A 15,732-nucleotide genomic window follows, 5' to 3' on the forward strand; every position below is an offset into this window, starting at 1 on the left:
CCCCCTGGGCCTCACTGTTCAAGGCGATGCGGTGGCTGCTCTCCCCAGCGCTGGGGTTGCGCACTGCCAGGGGCCCGACCGCAGCCAGGATTTCTTGCCGCCCCGCCGCGGTCTCAGGTGCGATCGCAAACAGCACTGCCCTCTTTAACTCTTACCTGCCCAAATGGCACCGCTGGTTTATAACTTCATGTGTTGGGCTTCCGTGTAGTTTTATTTTCTGGAATTTCTAGTTATCCTTTGTTTTGAAGTAGTTGTATTCCTCTCTAGTTGTAGAGGGAGACCTAGCGTGTCCGTCTAAGCCTCCATCTTGGCCGGAAGTCTCCCCGACCTGTTTTTCATTTTAAGATAATGTTGTTCTCATAACATGATTAGAAAGAGTTTCATCTGCTTCTGTTTTTAAGAAGAGATTGTACAGAATAGGTATTAATAAAATGCACCAGTGAAATCATATAGGCTGTTTTCTCCCCTTTTTGGGGCAGGGTATTAGGTATAGAGTTATATTATTTAATAGAAATAGGTCTATTGAAATTTCTGCTTCTCCTGTGTGAGATTTTATAATTAGTGGCTCAGTGGATTGAGCGTCGGCCTGCGAGCTAAGTGTCGCTGGTTCGATCTTCCAGTCAGGGCACATCAGAGAAGGAAAACTCTGACTCCAAAAAACCTCCGCTGCCTTGCGGCATACCTCTTCAGGGGAAAGGCTAAGGGAGTAAACCCCGACAGAAAATCCGGAGCCGGAGTCCCTAAGGCGGTTTGACGTTGTAGTCAACACCGGCAACTCCTGCGGTGCACCTGAAGCCAAGCTGTATTGACTCCGTCTTTCCCTTGGACCCTTCAGCTGCGAAGAGAGGGGGGGTCTGCTGCATGGGCAACAGCAGACCCTCCATATCACCCTGCCCAGGCTCTGTAGCTTCAGCTTCACTGGAGAGGACACTCCAGCGTCATCGCAAGATGTCGATTCAACACGGGAGGAGACAGATACCGTGTCACTCCCGAGTCGGACTGCACAGCCATTTTCGGCGGTGCAGATAGACTCTTAAGAAGCTACACCATCGTCTCTCGAGACGGATGTGCATGGGCAACAGCAGACCCTCCATATCACCCTGCCCAGGCTCTGTAGCTTCAGTTTCACTGGAGAGGACACTCCAGCGTCATCGCAAGATGTCGATTCAACACGGGAGGAGACAGATACCGTGTCACTCCCGAGTCGGACTGCACAGCCATTCTCGGTGGTGCAGATAGACTCTTAAGAAGCTACACCATCATCTCTCGAGACGGACGGCTGCCGATGTATTTTAAATAATTGATCCGTTTTACTTAAGTTATCAAATTTGAGGGCAGATAATTGTTAACAGTATTCCTTTGATATTATTTTACTGTCCAAAGAATCAATAGTAGTTACCTCTCTTCCATTCTGCTATTATTTGTATCTTCTCTCTTTTTTCTTATTAACTTTGATAGAAGTTTATAAATTTTATTTATCTTATTAAAGAAGCTGTTTTGGGGTCTAATGATTTTATCTATTGCTTTCCTGTTTAAAACTTGATTGACTTCAGCTCTAATTTTTATTACTTATTTTCTTCTTTTTGTTTTACTGAATTGTTCTATTTTTCTCTAGTTCCCCAGGATGGAAACTCAGGATATTTTAGAACTTTATTTTCCAATTTATTCTTTCATGTTACAAATTTCTAAACACTGCTTTTGCTGCATTCCACATATTTTGATAAGTCCTGTTTTCATTTTCTTTTAGTTTAAATGTTTATAAAAATCTTTTCAAACTTCTTCTTTGACCCATGTTTTATTTAGAAGTTTGTTGCTTTGTCTTCAGGTAATTAGGGTTTTTAAGGCTATCTTTCTGTATTGATTTATATTTTAATTCCACTGTAGTCTGATATTTTCTATATGGTACTGTCTTTAAAACGTTGCTAAAGTGTTCATTATTGCTCAGAATGCATTCTATCTTGCTCAATTTTTCATGCAGGCTTTAGAAGAATGTGTATTACACTGTTGTTGGATGTAGTATTCTATGAATGTCAATTGCATCAAGATGATTGATAGGACTCTTCAGGTCAACTAACCCCTTGCTGCTCACTTTTTAAGTACATATGTGGTATACAAGTATAATTATATGTGTACATATACATACAAGTATAGTTATGTCTTCTTAAAACATTACCTCTTTTATCATTACGTAAAGTCCTTCTTTATCCCTTAGAGTTTCCCTTGCTCTGAAGTCTGCTTTGTCTCAAATTAGCGTAAATATTCCAGCTTTTTTGATTTGTGTTAGTTAACAAGGTATATTTTTCTCAAGCCCTTCACTTTTAACTTGAGTCTTTTTAGTTGAAGTGGGATTATTATATTTATAATATGAAATGACTACACCTAATTCTTGGTAATAGAACTTAACTCATATTTAATCCTCAACTGGCAACATGAATGAAGTTATGGCCGTTCCAAGTTATTTTTAGGAAAATGCACTGTCAGTTTTAATAACTGGCACTGTGTCATTTATTCTAAATTTTATTCATTCTAAATTTTTTTCATAAAATACTTATTATATTTTTGCTTAATATAATATATATTTTAAACATTTTATATTTATCGCATCTGTTTTTCATTCTATTTCCCCTTTTGTTCTGCCTTTGCATGTTTGAACTAAGCATTTTATGTGATTCCATTTCATGGAATCTACTTAGCATTTCAGTTATATCATTAAAAATATATATATATATGAGCAGTTTCCCTAGTGTTTAAATGCACATTGTTAATCTTTGTCCCTTCAAATAACAATATTCTGTTTCACATGTAGTGTAGATACCATATAAGAGAGTATTTCAAATTCTTTCCTCCCATCCATTATAATATTGTTGTTATTCACTTTGCTTATTCATATGCTATAATGACCAATACACTGATAAGTTTTAACCCTAAACAAAATATATCTTTTCCATAACTTAAGAAAAGTAGAGACTTCTGGCCAAGATGGAGGCGAAGACAGACACGCTGCAATCTCTCCACAACTAAAAAGGAATACAACTACATTACCTCAAAAGTAGAAACAACCAGAAGTTCCAAAAAATCAAACTGCTTGGAAGTCCAGCAAACAAAGATATAAAGAAGAAACATCCAGACAGGTAGGAGGAGCAGAGCCGGGGTGGAAAGGATGCAATGTGGTGATGGCAGCAGCGACGGTAGCGGCAGGCTGGCAGAAAGCTCAGCCACACTTTTTAAAAAGTCAGGAGGGACGCCTGGGGAGCTTTCCGAGCTCCTCACCGGACTTAGCATCTCACGGTTCCAGCACCAGGGAAAATCAAGCCTCCTTGCTTCTGACTGTGCAGACCAGTGGGGGTTGGGGTGGAGGAAGAAACTGCTGATCTTAGCTGAGTCTACTTGTTTAAAGGGTCCCAATGGTCATAGAACATCTGAAGACCCACCCACTCTGGGAACGACAGCCAGGGAAGCAACTAGAGGGATGCTGGTCTAGTGTGGAAGTGAGAGAGGTGCCTCGAAAAGGGGCGAATGCTGTGCAGGTGGCATTGTTCCCTCTTGGACCCCTCTCCCACATACAGCACCACAATGTGGTGAAATAGGTCACCCTGTACTGACAAATCCCTAAGGCTCTGCCCCTTACAACGTAACAGGAACAACAGCTCTACCTGGGACGTGGAGGCAAACAAACACAGGAGCCTGTCAGGATGAGGAGATAGAGAAGTATGGCCCAAAAGGGGGAATGGATTGAGATTCCAGTGGGAGAACTAAACAACAAGGAGATAGCCAACCTAATAGATGAGGAGATAGACAACTTAGCAGATGCAGAATTACAAACACTGGTGATAAAGATGCTTACAGGCTTGACAGACATGCTTGAGTATGGCAAATGCATAAGAGAAGAAGTGAAGGCTATACTAAGTGAAACGAAGGAAAATCCACACAAAACCAATGGTCAAGGGAAGAAAACAGGGGTTCAAATCAATGATTTGGAACATAAGGAAGAAAAAAATGGTCAACCAGTCCAGAATGAGGAAGTAAGAATTGAAAAAAATGAGGAAAACTTCCCAAGCTTTGCAAAGGAGGTAGACATACAGGTCCGGGAAGCACAGCAGGTCTACGGCAAGCTGGACCCAGAGGGGACCACACCAGGACGTATCATAATTGAGATGCCAAAGGTGAAAGGTAAAGACAGAGTCCTGGGGGTAGCAAGAGAGAGGCAGAGAGTTGCCTACAGGTGGTTGCCTATAGGACTATCAGCTGATTTCTCAAAGGACACTTTGCAGGCAGGAAGGGACTGGCAAGCAGTATTCAACGTGATGAAAGGCAACCTGCAACCAAGATTACTCTATCCAGCAAGGCTATCATTTGGAATGGAAGGGCAGATGAAGTGCTTCCCAGACAAGGTGAAGCTAAAGGAGTTCATCATCACCAAGCCATTATTATATGAACTATCAAAGGGATTTACTTAAGAAAAAGATCAAAACTGTGAACACTAAAATGACAACAAACTCACAACTATCAACAACTGAATCTAAAACATAAAAACAAAATCCAACTAAGCAAACCAGAATAGGACCTGAATCATAGGTATGGGGATCATTTGCAGGGTTATGAGCTGGGTGGGGGCCGGGGAAGAAATGGGGAAATGGTGCAGGGACTAAGAAACATAACCATTTGGTACAAAATAGACAGGGGGAAGTTAGGAATAATAGAGGAAAGGGTGAAGCCAAAGAACTTAAATGCACAACCCATGGATAGGACCTAAGGGGTTAGGATTGTTGGAGGGAAGGGGAGTACTGGGTAGAGGGGAATAAATGGGTAAAAAATTGAAACTACTGTAACAACATCACCAATAAATATACTTAAAAAAAAGTAAAAAATGTGCTTTTACTTTTATTTATTCTCTGATGTTATTCCATTCTTAATGTTGATTGAAGTGTTTTGCTAATCTCATTTTTCTTCTCCCTGAGGTTGGTTTATTTTTTAACATTTTTAAAAACAGCTCTTTTAGAGGATCATTCACTTGAATAATTCTGTTAAATAATTCACCTCATTTTCTTCTTTCTTGAGTCGTTCCTGAGGACCTCAGAAGTCTGCTCTAGTTTTTTATCCCGGTTGCTCTATAGATAAGGTGTGCCTTTCTTCCATTTTATTTTAAGATTTTATTTCTGTTTTTGTTATTTTACAGTTTAAATATTATATATCTGCAAGTAGAATTTTTGGCATATATCCTGCTTAGTGTTCTCTGTGATTCCTGGATTTTTTCTTTCAAGCCTGTCTTTTTAAAAACTAATATTCTATTACTTCAAGTAGTACTTCTGCTTAGTATTTTTTTTCTCTTTTTCTCTGCTTATTCCAATTATGTGTTTATTACAACTTTTCAAATCCCCCCATGGTTCTTTTATGTTATGCTTTGATGACAATAATGATCTCTTTCTCTTTCAATTTAAAAAGTTTCTGTTTACCTATTTTCTTGCTCAGTGATTCTTTCATGATATTGCCCAGCATACTAATGAGCCCATAGAAGAAACCCTTTAATCCTAACAGTCCATAAAGGCATTTACCTTTCATGATAATGTTTTTATTTCTGTCATTTTCATTATTTGCCATTCTTTGTATTATCCATCTGTTCTTGCATGATATCTACTTTTTCCTTTACAGTATTCCCCACTTATCTACCGTTTCACTTTCCATGGTTTCAGTTATCCACAGTAAACCATCTGAACATTTAAATAGAATATTCCATAAACAAACAAGTTTGTTTGCGAGGGTTTCTGACCCAGCAGTCCCCCGATCGATCTCAGATGAAGAAATTGACACAGAGGAATTACCTGGGGATGGGGTCACTCCTGATCTTCTCAACAGAGCTTTTATTGAGCTGGCTACGTGCAGAAATGCATGGTGTGAGAAATCAGCCCTCCACCTAAACATAAGGAGGGTCAGTAAACAGAGATATAAGTCAGCACACAGTGACATTCTGACTTTCTGGCATCAGAATACAGTGTAAAAGTTTAGACTGTTTCTTTGATTTAAACATTTTGTTAGTATAGTTTTGAAGTTATGCAAAGCAGAACATGCTTCACAAGCTTCAAAGGGTACATTGCATTCCTATTCCTTCCCCCAGAATGTGGGATGTCAGTGTGGCCAAGGATCATGCCTACCAGCCACTTTCCGTTCCCTGTCAAGTCTTACAGTCCTGTTTTCAGGACTGGCTTGCGCAGTGGTTACAGTTTCCTATATTATACAAAACGGTCACATTTGTTTGCACACTATTTTAAATCGCACACTGTTTTGAATAATTGATTAAGTCTCACACAGTCTTGCTTTGTCCTAACCCTGGGACATCCCTTTGCTCAGTGTATTCATGTTATACACACTACCTGCTGATTAGTCACTTTGTAGCCATGCTGATTATCAGATCCATTGTTGTGGTATCTCAGTTCCTGTGTTCAACTAGCTCTTGTGTTATGTAATGATGGCCTGAAAGCTCAAGTAGTGAAGCTCCTGATTGAAATATGTCAAAGAGGAGTTATAATGTGCTTTTAAGTGAAAAGGAGCAAGTTCTTAACTTAAAAAAATTGTATGCTGAGTTTGCTAAGATCTATAGTAAAAACAAATCTATGAAATAATGAAAAATAAAAATGCAATTAATGCTAGTTTTGCTATTACAACTCAAAAACTGCAAAAGTTATAGCCACAGTGCTTAATAAGTGATTAAAATAGAAAAAGCATTATAATTGTGAGTGGAAGACCTGAACAAAGACAGCCCACATTCATATAACTTTTATTAGAGTATATTGCTATGATTGTTTTTATTATTGTTATTAATCTCTTACTTGCCTAATTTACAAATTAAAGTTTATTATAGTTAAGTATATATAAGAGCAACTATTTTATATGGAGCTTGATGCAATCTGGGGTCTTCTGATGGGGGCTTCAAATCTACCTACCACAGTTAAGGAAGGACTACTATAGAGACCTTAACATGTTAATCATAACTGTTTTAAATTTTCTGTGAGGTAGTTCAGAAAACCTGTGTCATAGCTGAGTCTACTTACAATGATTACTTTGTCTCTCAGGCTGAATTCTTCTTTATAACATTTTAGTAAGCATTATAATTTTTTGCTGAAAGCCAGATATGATATACAGAGCCATTGAAATGTGATAAATAGTTTTTTAGTGTGAGGTTATGTTAATCTGGCTATGAGTTGTGAGTTGTTTGCTGTGCTATAGTGGTACATGCCAGAGGCTTTAAATCTCTCTGTTCATTTGCCATGTTTTTATTCTTTCTTAGAAATCCCTTCTCCAGACTTACATTACTCACTTGTTCTTGTTATCTTTGGGCTTCCTTAGGAACTTGTCCTCCAATACAGTCTGTTTTTTGCAGATCTTTCAGCTGTATTTACACTTATTATACTGGATTCCTACTGGTATGATAGTAAAACATGGGGGAGAGAACAGATATTACAATATTATGATAAATTCTCAATCTTTTAGTGGGCCTGTGTCCCTGAGCTATGAAATGCACATGTATTTCATAACTTCTTTTTCTTTTTAGCTGTGATAGGGAGCATAGAGTTAGATAGATTTAGAGAAATGTCATTACTTCAGGTAGACTAAAGCTCGGGTAAAGTCTTTCCCTCTAAGTTTACTCTTCTTTCCTTTCCAAAGACAGGAGAGGGTCTTTCCTGGCTTATCAACATGAAAATCTGGTGGCATTCATAAAGGTACAACCAACAAAGTGTTACAGGGTTCCTAATTTTGACTTAGTCCTCACTGAGACTTTGGAATGTGATCAAAATTAGCATTTAAATATTCTTACAGGTTTATGGTCCAGACACTTTCTATTATAACTCTAGGTTACCAATGTCTTCAGATTTCTAGGTGACAGTTCGCCACATGACATCAGCCCTCTAATGGGTCTAGGAAATGTTGATTTTTCAATTTTTTCAGCTTTTTCTTGTTTTTAGGGTGAGAATGACAACTTTCAAGTCCTTTACATGCCAAAGCTAAAACCAAAAGTACCATATAAGCATTTTCCCTTATAATTCGTGATCTTCATAGTTTCATTTAAAAATCTCCAGATTAGTATAGATAGAATCAACTGGCTTTAACACTTCATAGTCAGAGTGCTGATGAAACACCTCCATTTCCCTCAAATTTTATCATATGCTATCAACTTTCATAATAGAAATCCCAAGCACATCATAGTTTTTTCAACTCATTCTTCAAAATCCATCTAAAAACTCCACATAATTGCACCAGTTATTTCTTCTTCTACCTTCTCATTTCTTCTCCCCCCCCCCAACCCTTCCATTTTAATGGCAGGTACTTTTTAGTTACCATTACATTGGGAACATTAGTTTTGTTGAGTTAAATCTGATACTTGATTTTTACTAACTTTTGGCATCTTAATCAAAACTTGATGCCAGTTTTTTGCTATCACATCAACTTTTTAAGATACAGAATACCCTCTCTTTGTCCCCCAAAATCATACAAAATGTACGTACAAAGGAAAGTAAAGAAAAAAATTCCCTGAATATACTGTTTATTTAGAGTTATTTTATGCATACAAAAGCTATATATTGTCACTGTAAGTCAAACTGTGTACAAGTAGTAAAGTTCTGCTACCAAACATACATATTAAGGTAAAAATTTATGCTTATAACAGTTTGAAGCTCTTTTAGAGTTTCTGCACAATTTCAGTGTACTTCTGTGCTCATGTATTTTTAAGAAAGTCCTTGACAAAGTTTTCAAATGACAACCAAGCATTCTTTTGGAGTTCTGACATTGTCCCAATGAAATGTTCATCTTTACTGAGCTGCCAAATGTGTAGACTGGCAGTCACACTGGCTTTTATCTTTTCAAATGACAGGCTAGGAAATGCCAAAATGAGATACTTGAAACAGTCTCCTTCAGTTGGCAAAGATTTAACAAATTGCTTCATGACACCCAGTTTTATGTGCAGAGGTGAAAATATAATGTTCTTCCTGTCAACAAGTGGCTCATGTGGAATTTTTGGATCACCAGGTTTGAGGTCAGGTCTTGGAGGCCAATTCGACTCCACCCAATGCTTCTCATGAGCTCTGCTGTCCCACATACACAGAAAACAGGGATACTTGGTGTATCCACGTTGCTGATCAAGAAGGAAGCAGACCATTTAAGGTCAACACAGATGATCCAATTGTGCTTGTGATATTGCAACAGATCAGTGACTCTCTTTGTGTCTTCCTATTCTTCACAAAAACAAACTGAATGGCCAATTGGGACTGCACCAAATAAATTTCCATTATGGAGGAGGACACGCTTCAAGCTCTGTTTTGAGCTATCGATGAACAGTCGCCATTCAGTTGCGTTATAGATTGGAATTCCCAATTCTTCTATTAAACCATGTATGTTATGGCAATACATAAAGCCACCATCATTTTGAAAGTACTGCAGAAATGCACTTTTTCTTGATTGAAAGTAGGATACCTTTGCTCCTTTTTTAAGCAATTTTTTTCTCATGCAGTCTTGATGCTAGGAGAAGTTCTGAAGCCTTTTTGGATAGTCCCAAATCTTGTGCCAAATTATTCAACTCATGCTGATCAAATCCCTTACAAACTGAGTCATCTTCAATTTCAAAATCTTCATTGTTGCTGTCACATAGTTCTTCACCATACTCCTGTTTTTTGAAAGATGGTAATTAAATGAAAACTAGCACTGGAGTTTCAGCTAAATGGGACACTGGGCACATAGCTGATGATAGACCAGGATACTCTATTAGACATTTATTTTTCCTGTTACAGCTTGACGTTTTCACTATAGAAAAGTAACTGTCACTTGAATGATCTCTGGGCTCTTGCCAAACCATAGGTATACCAAATGGCAATTTATCACATGTTCCCTTCATCCACATTCATAACCTCTCGACACACTGCTTGCACACCTTATGAGGGGCCCAAGACTTATTTTGATCACCAGATTTTACTTTAAAATATGCAAAATAGGCTTTTCTGACAAATGCGCTGATGTTTGTCCTTTGACTGGGAATGGTGAAACTGCCACAGATATAACAAAATGAATCAGAGTTGTTAGGCACTTACAACAAGAAATAGCAGAGGCAGACATGATCTGAGGGAAAGGAAATAAGTACATATGTAACTAAAAAAAATAAATTCTGCTAACTCCTTGTATACAGACAAGAACTAGGACTACACTTTGGAATACGATTCACTATATAGAGCAGCACACAGCCTCTCACCACACTGTCTCATGTGGAACTGAATAGCCTAGACAAGTATGAACCTGTTGCTGGTTTCCAAGGTCATCCCCCACTGCTCCCCACTAGAGGGAGGTTTTCTCTCAGCCAATAGGAGAGCACTAGTGCTTCCCTCAATTCAGGCTTGATCCAACCTACAGTGGTCGCATTAAGATAAGATGCATAGAAAAAACTTGATGTGTTAGAAGAAGACTAACTGCAGTTTTGAAATCAACATGAATATTTAAGTTTAAAATTGCTGAAAAATAAAACCCAACGGGAACTTTGTTTAAAATTGTTCCCCTGTGTTACACAGCACCTTGATGCAGTTAACTGAGACAGCCTTGTGAGAATTCTCTTGGCTTTCTCCAAAAAAAGTTTAGATAAAAAGTATATGATTGGGGAATCCTCAGATAACAATATCCATAAATATCTGCATCAATAACATTACATTATTTTCCATGATTATCAAAAGTCCACTATAAATTTATTTGGCATTCATAGCATTCCAATCATGTAGGAAGGAATAGTCAAGTTATGCTTTGGGAGAAGTAAAGTGATTATTCTTCCCAGAGAACCCTGTCTTAAACCCCAGCAAAGGGTTAGTTATCTTACTATCAGAAACTATACTAATTTTAAAGAAAGTTATTCATAATGAATTTTTAACCAAAATGACAGCTTTATAAACATGAGTGATTTAAAATTTAAGAGTTGTTCAGAGTTGCCATTTTACAAAGCTAAAGAAGATGATTTAAGAAGAAAAAGAATAGAGTTGTATCATATCCCTGGAATAAAGTGTTCTAACTTTTATCAAATGGTGTTGAATTTCTAGATGCATTGACTCAACCCTGACCTAAAGTCCACAGGATCCCAATTACCATTAGTCTTACTCTTCTTGCTTTTGACAATGTGAAGTCTTGGGTCTTCATGAACAAGGCTGTCCACTATCAACCACAGATACTGGAGTGAAGAAAACCAGTAATATAATTTTTAGCTAAATAAAAAACATGTAGTGATGATAGTTAAAAAGAAACTTAATGTTTGAATTATACATATATTGTTTTTGTTATATTAATGTCATTATTTATGAATCTTATAAAGTGTTTATTATAATATAAAATGATACAAAACCACTGAATATGAAAAAGTGACAAAGATGTTTTCAGGAAAAAAATTGAAAATATCAAAAAAACAATACTTAGGATAGAAACACATTGGTTAAAATATATTGTACTTATATAGTTATTAAAATCTTGAGTGTGGATAATTTAGTTCACAGTTTGAAATATGGGTATAATACATGCTTATAATCTTACTGTGCTAAATTTCCCATCATTTAATATTGACTATAAGCAATTCTTTTTGTGTTGGTATATAAGTTTGCATATGTATGTCTATGTATGTGTACACATCCAGTATTTTCAGGTTATAATAAGAACAAGTATTCCTTAAATATTTTATTTGACTTCATTTAAATTCAAAACATGGCAAAAAATTTGGGTGTATTGTCTTAGCTTTTGGTTATGTATTTTTTCTTATAATAGAGTTTCTATTTCATATAAACAAATATAAAAATATCACTTTGAAAGGTTAGTACCTGAACCAAAGGTATTAAGTAATACACAGCATCTGCTCCAGCAATGTTGAATCTTTTAAAATCACCTTTACTTATTCAACTGTAATATTTTCTGATTATACCATTTCTTTTGATATTTACCCATGTCACTTACACCTTGGCTATGTCCATTTTCAGGGAAAAGCAATATGTAATTTGAAAGATGGTAAATGTCAGGAAAATAACAAAGAATCACATGAAGTCACCTCAGTTTTTTATTAAGACATCTTTCTCACAGATTTTCACCAACCTTGATCTAGAGGATCGATTTTTAGAAGTGAATGTTTTTCTGAAATATAGCTTAAATCTACATGATACTAGCAGGATCATTCTCATATTTTATTAGTGAAGGTATGGCAATATAAAGCATATGGTTTTACCGTATTTAGAGATGATTTGTTATCATATTAGAGGTTTCCTCATAAATATTAATTAGTCAAAATTACTAATGTGGGGTATTTTATGTGAAAAGTGAAATACAAGGTTCACATATGTGTGTTTATTTTTTGCTGTAGTTTTTGTTGTTAGTTTTATAATACTCAGATCCCCCATTAATTAAGTTTCCACTTCTGAGAATATATTCAGGTGTTAATATCATATGTACTCTAATGTAGTATTAAATTTAAAAAGAAATTGTTTCCCTGGCTGCTGTGGCTCAGTGGATTGAGAGTCAGCCTGTGAACCAAGTGTCACTGGTTCGATTCCCAGTCACGGTATGTAATTAGGTTGCACATGAGAGGCAACCACACAGTGATGTTTACTAAAAAAAATAAAAATAATTGTTTTAGTATTTTTTTCTGAATGTAGATATTTTAGCAGAAAACATTGTGAGATGAAGCACTAAGAAATCAACTCTATGGTGCAAGAAACAGTTCAGAATGAAACTAGTTACAGAAAACTGATCCTTCAGATTTGTTTTCTTTTGATTCTTCTTCTTTCCAAGCACACTGCCATGTAAAAGTTGGTATAATACTTAATCATTCACTCATGTCTGAATTTGTTTATACTTTGGCTAAAAATTAATTTAAGCATATTTGATATGGAGTAAACATATCAAAGAGTAGCATCACTAGTATTTTAGAAAAAAATCAAATTGCTAAATTTTTTAGTACATTGAAATCTTCTCATTCAGAATTAAAGTATTTATTAATGTTTAATATGTTTTAGGGCAGGTCATGTTTTATTATGCATCATCATTATCATGGCACTTCCCTTATTGTAGGTATGTAATAAATATTGATTTTATTAAGAAATAATATAAGAACTGTTCCAGAATTAAAGTGACATAGTAACTTGAATTTCTGATTATTTCTTAATTTTTGGTAAGTTTTGTCCATGTTCTAAAGATAAAGAGAATATTAAAGTTGATCAATCCTGAAGAATGTGAAAATAAATGTACTAAAAGCAATACAATACAAAGATAAGGCAAAGGACAGCGTTATATGAAGAAAAAATATTAAATTAAAATCTAACTTGAGATATTGATATCTATATCAACAGGTTAAGGTTAAGTTTTTGGCAGGTCTGAGTCAGATTAACAAAGAAGAAACTGAGGCGAGCATCCACGTTAGTCTTAACAAGGCCGTTTTCTTTACCAGGTAGCTCCTGTTATTTCAGGAGTCAACTCGATGCTCTCCTTTAACTATAAATATATTGAAGATTATAAAAATTAGATGCTTTTGTCAGAACTCTTTCAACATATCTATAGCTCAACTTGACATGAGTACATTTTTTCAATAGAGTGTATTTTAAATTTAGGATTGTGTGACATAATTGTTTTATCTGTTTGCTTTAGTTTTGAATACACCACAAAGTTATATAAATTAAATTATACAGTATGTTTCCCCTTTAGTCTAGTTTTTTCCATTTATCATAATGGTCTCATTTTAATTGCATTTTTTTATTTGTTTGCTTGTTATTTTTCTCTCTCTCTCTCTTTTTTTTTTTTCTTTTTTTTTAGGTTCCTTGGATATTTGAACTTGCGTTTTGATATCTTTACTTATTTTTGAAAAGTTCTCTGTTGTGATTGATTTAGGTATTTCTTTTTCAGCTTTATACTCTTCTGTGCATTCTGGAAATCAATCACACATAAGGTAAACAGTTTGATATTGTATCACAGCTCTTAGAAACTATTATTTTTTCTTACTATTTTTCTTTGTGTTTCAGTTTAGACAATCACTGCTGTTCTAACTTTAACTTCTCTAATTCTTTCCTCTGTTATGTTTTTAGTTCACTGATGAACCTCCTGAAAAATATTTTATTATATTTTACTATATTTTAAATTTCTTACTTCTATTTGATTAATTCTTATAATTTGTATGTGTCTATTAAATCCCCCCATTTATCCATGAATAGTGTTTGTCTTTTCCAGGTAACATCTAACATATCACTAACAGATAATTAATTCCCTTGTCTGATAGTTCCACCAGAGATGTTTATCTTAATCCTGTTGTGTTAAATGATTTGTCTATTGATATTATTTCTGTTTTACTTTTTCATATATCTCATAAACCTTAAATTAAAACCAACATTTTATGTAGGATAATAGACTGAGATAAATAATACTAAATGTTCACTTTCATGTCATCTCTCCTTGCTTATTTTGTTGATTTTGTTGTGTTTGTTATTTATATTTAATCAGAGTTCATTGTCTTGTAACTTCAGCTTCTTGCGTGGTTCACAAATGCAATTATCTTTTATTCAACACATTACTTAAGTTTTCTCATTGTTAATGTAAGAGTATGTACATTTATATTCTATACCTCTATGTCTATCTACCTATCCAACTATCATCTATCTATCTATCGATCTATCAATCATTTACCTATTTCCTAATCATTTTGACCTTTACCCATCTCTGTTTAATTTAAGTAAATATGCTACTAATCTGATTTTTTGTTATTGTTTTTGTCAGAATGTATTATATGCAGAACTCTGTATCAGAGTTCTTGGTGCAACTTAATTATTGTTAGAGAGAAAACATTTTTACAAAGTCTATAATACTTTATCATTTATTCTGCCTCCACAGTTACATTTCAGTCATTTATATTCTAATAACTTTAATGCAATAAAGCAGTAAAAGGAGTAAAATTAAATAAAACAGATTTTCAAGGAGATAATCTAGAAGGTCTGTTTATACTATCATTTTATAGGAATGATGAGTTTGCTTTGCTTTTTTACATTTGATAGCAAAGGTCCTGAATGACAGAAACTTAAATGTTTACGAAGAATGAAAACTGATTAAGCCAACCAAAGATTTGTTCTTTTCTAGTTCACTTAAAAGGAAAAAAAATACCCTACTTATATCTTGATGATAATATTGTTTATACTATTTTTTAGTTGTTATGAATCTTATTCTTTGTGTATTTTAAACAAAAATATAAAAAGGATAGTACAAAGTCAACAGTCATATTTAGTATAAAATACTGCTATTTAGTGCAAAATACTGCTAAGTGTAAAACACTTTAGTGTGAAACTGTTTAGATTTCAAAACTTTTAAAGTTTTATTTGATTAAATTTCTCTTTTTGACCATGAAGTTGCCTATATTTTTTGTTTCTTTAATATGGCTTTCTGATGCAACAAAACAAAAAATTATGTGGAACTAATTAGTTTTCTCAGAGTAATAAAAGTAAACACTCCATTCAATATCTAAAAATTGAGTATCTGTTACACTGTATAGCCCAGATTCTGTAACATTATGAACCATTTCTTCCTGACAAAATAACAAAATTTGCTGTTAATTTGCTGATTTTTATAAATGTCTACTAGAGGATTTCCCTCAAAAATTTGGAAGATGTCTCCTGAAGAGGTGGTACCTGACACAAATTAAGAGTTCACATGAATATAATATTGTTAAATTTTAAAAATGTGTTAATCACTGGAAGTTAA

Source organism: Furipterus horrens, unplaced genomic scaffold (genome assembly GCF_987537825.1).
Source record: "Furipterus horrens unplaced genomic scaffold, mFurHor1.1.pri manual_scaffold_6, whole genome shotgun sequence".
In the NCBI taxonomy this organism is placed as follows: domain Eukaryota; kingdom Metazoa; phylum Chordata; class Mammalia; order Chiroptera; family Furipteridae; genus Furipterus; species Furipterus horrens.